Below are 3,912 nucleotides of genomic sequence, written 5' to 3'. Positions count from 1 at the left end.
TTAATTTTGGCCTGATTAGATCTAAATTCTGCAGTCATGAAGTCTCTTGAATCCTTTATGCTTTTTTCCAGAGCCCCCAGTAGCTTTATAATTGTGCTTCTGAATTGGCTTTCTGACATTGAATCGTAATCCAAATTTTGTAACTCTATGAGAGAGAGTACTGTTTCTGATTTTTTCTTTTGTGGTGTGTTTTTCCTTCTAGTCATTTTGCTCAGTGCAGAGTGGTTAAAAACAAGTTGTACTGGAAAAAGTAGAAAAAGAGAGAAAAAAACCGGGGGGGGGGTGTGTTAACAAACAGAAAACAAAACAAGGGGGAATATCGTCTAATTCTATATACTGTAAATCCCTCGACTTCCCCTGGAACTTTCCAGTGCTGCTTAGTCAATAATTTGCTTTTCCCCTGTCCTTCTAGCTGGTCTTCTGAGGGAGGGTCCTGCTGTGCTGATTCTCAGGTGTGTGCACCTGGGGGAGCTGCCCAGCCCCATGCCAGGTGCATGGCTCAGTGTTAGCTGTTTATCCTGTGAGGCCCCTGCTCTGTCCCAGGGCAAGGCAACACCAGGAGGAGGAACAACAGTGGCGGTGGCCAGGTCTCCACCTCTGGAGTCAGCTCCCGCAGTAACTACTTCAGCTGCCATTCCGCAGGGGCCTGGATGCTTCGGGGGCAGGTGGCGCCGATCTGCACAGCTCGGGGGTGCCCGGCGGCAGGAGTGTCCTTGCTCTCCTGTGTCCTCCTGGTCTCTGCCTGTCCTTGTGGGAGTGCTGGATCTTGGGCTGTGTCCCCTGGTGCCCTGGGATCCGGGGCCTACACCGCTGGAATCGTACTCCCTGGCTACGCAGCCTACCGAGCTGCTCCCAGGCCGCGCAGCCCCCCTCTTCGTGGAGCTGCCACCTGAGCTTCTCCGGAGGCCCTGCTGGGCATGCACTCCAGCCCTTTAGGGAGCTGGGCCCGCAGAGTGTGGTCTGCTCTCCCCCGGGGCACAGTTCCTCTGTTAGTGCCCCTGGGAGCTGAGGGCATCCCTGCCCCTCCTGGGATCCTGCCCGAGCTTCCTGGGAGTGCCTTTCTGTCCTGGAAGATTGGTAAAGCTCCTGCTTCTCAGGGCCTGGGCTTTCTTGTCCTGGGGGCACTCGCCAGCGGCCTTAGCCCGGCTCCTTGCGGGGCCCCTCCCCCTTGGATAGTTTTTTATTTCTTTATTTTTTCCCCCATCTTCCTACCTTGATAGAAGTGCAAAGTTTTTTCACTGTAGCATTCCAGCTGTTCCCTCTTTAAATCTCAGACCGAATTTGTAGGTTTTAAGGATGATTTGAAAGCTATCTAGGTAAGTTGGTGGGGACAGGTGACTTGGGGACCCTACTCTTCCACCATCTTGCCCTGCCTCCCTGACATTGAATTGTAATCCAAATTCTGTAACTCTGTGGGAGAGAGTACTGTTTCTGATTCTTTTTTTTGTGGTGAGTTCTTCCATCTAGTCATTTTGCTCAGTGCAGAGTGGCTAAAAACAAGTTGTACTGGAAAAAGGAAGGTAAAAGGGGAAAAAAGGGGGGGAACAAACCAAAAACCAAAACAAGGAGGAATATCCTCTGATTCTATATACTGTAAGTCCCTCCACTTCCCCTGGAGCTTTCCAGCGCTGCTTGATTAAGAACTTGCTCTTCCCCTGTCCTTCCAGCTGGTCTTCTGGGGGAGGGGCCTGCTGTGCTGATTCTCAAGTATGTGCACCTGGAGGAGCTGCCCTGTCCCCCCCTGCCAGGTGCATGCCTCAGTGGGAGCTGTTTATCCTGTGAGGCCCCTGCTCCCTTATGGCCCTGCTCAGTCCCAGGCACAAGGTTACACCAGGGGGAACAACAGTGGTGGTGGCCAGCTCTCCAGCCCTGGAGTCAGCTCCAGCAGTAACTACCAGAGTCTCCCAATCTGCATGGGCCTGGATGCTCCAGGGGCGGAGACTCTGATCTTCACAGCTCGGGGCTGCTCGGCAGTAGGAGCATCCTCGCTGTTCTGTGTCCTTCCAGCCTCAGCCTATCCCAAGGGGAGTGCCAGATCCTGGGCTATGTCCCCTGGTGCCTTGAGCTCTGGAGCTGCACTGCTGGAATCACACTCCCGGGGCTGCGCAGCCCCCTCTGCATGGAGTTGCCCCGTGAGCCGCCACCTGAGTGGCTCCTGAGGCCCCACCGGCTCTCGCTCTAGCCGTTTACCGAGCTCAGCTCACGGTGTGTGGTGTGCTCTCCCCTGTGGCGCACTTCCTCTGTTAGTGACCCCAGGAACCTGGGGCTCCAATGCCCCTCCTGGGATCCTGCCCAAGTTCCCTGAGAGCGCCTTTCCATCTGGGAGGATTGGTAAAGTTCCTACTTCTCCGGGACTGGGCTTTCCTTTCCTGGGGGTACTCGCTGCCTGGCCTTAGCCTGGCTCCTCACAGAGGCCCCTCCCCCTTGGATGCTTATTTATTTATTTTTTTCCGTCTTCCTACCTTGATAGAAGTGCAAAGTCTTCTCACTGTAGCATTCTAGCTGTTCTCCCTTTAAATGTCAGGCTGAATTCATAGGTTTTCAGGATGATTTTAAAGTTATCTAGGTAAGTTGGTGGGAACAGGTGACTTAGGGATCCTACTCTTCCACCATCTTGCCCCCAGGAAGCTGAATTTCCATTCCAACAATCTGCAATAAGGCAGTGTGAATGAGTGCCTACTTTTGCCAGGGTACTACAGGCAGTGCCCAGCAGCTAAACATACACACTTACCTGGCTCTTGTGGTATACATTAGCAGGAGCTATGCTGGTTTAAAAATATTAAATATGATCTTGCATCTCATATTACATTATCAAATATGTCCTGTAAACAATAGAAAATTAAATATCATACCAAGAACCAGAAAATCACAACACAAATAAGAAAAGACAATCAACAGACAAGAAGATAGATGAATTAGCTATTGGAATTTTCTGATAAGAATTTTAAATTCGCTATCATAAAAACGGTTCATCAAAAAAATCATACAATCTCCTGAAACAAATGAAAAATAGAAAATCTTAGGAAAAAAAATTTTCAAAAAGGAAATAAATGAAAATTACAAAAATAAAAAAAAACACAATAACAAATTAAAAGAGAACTCACATCCTATGAGCTCATCCCAAGCTCAATAATACAGAGGAGATGACGGAAGACAGAATTAGTAAACTTGAAGAGAGACAGAATTTACCCAATCTGAGCAATAGAGAAAAATTAGGCTTGCAAAATGAAGAGTTCCAGTGGGCTGTAAGACCATAACATAAGAGCCGCATTTATATCATCAGAGACCCAAAAGGAAAGAGTGAAACTGAAAAGTATTCAAAGACATAATGTTTAAAAACTCTCCAAATTGGGCAAAAATATAAACATAGAGATTGAAAAGCTTAGTGAACAGAATAGGATAAACCAACTGCATATGGGGTGTTCTCCAGAATAGAATGTATGTTAGACCACAAAATTAGTTTGAATTAATGTTAAAAGATTAAAATTATACAATGTACTCTCTCTTGCCACAATGGAATGAAACTAGAAACTAATAATAAAATCACAATTCCAGACTTCAAGTTATATTACAAAGGTGTACTGATCAAGACAGTATGATACTGGCACAAAAATAGACACATAGATCAATGGAACAGAATAGGAAGCCCATAAATGGACCCACAACTATGTGGTCAACTCTAATCTTTCACAACACAGGAAAGAATATTCAATGCAAAAAAGACAGTCTCTCCAACAAATGCTTTTGGGAAAACTGGACAGCAACATGCAAAAAATGAAACTGGACGTTCTTATACCATACATAAAAATGAATTCAAAATGGATCAAAGAACTAAATGTGAGACAGAAAATCATTAAAATCCTAGAGGACAACACAGGCAGTATCATAATTAACAGCAGCCATAGCAACTTC

Source organism: Nyctereutes procyonoides, unplaced genomic scaffold (assembly GCF_905146905.1).
Source record: "Nyctereutes procyonoides isolate TBG_1078 unplaced genomic scaffold, NYPRO_anot_genome, whole genome shotgun sequence".
In the NCBI taxonomy this organism is placed as follows: domain Eukaryota; kingdom Metazoa; phylum Chordata; class Mammalia; order Carnivora; family Canidae; genus Nyctereutes; species Nyctereutes procyonoides.
This window is presented reverse-complemented; position numbering follows the sequence as displayed.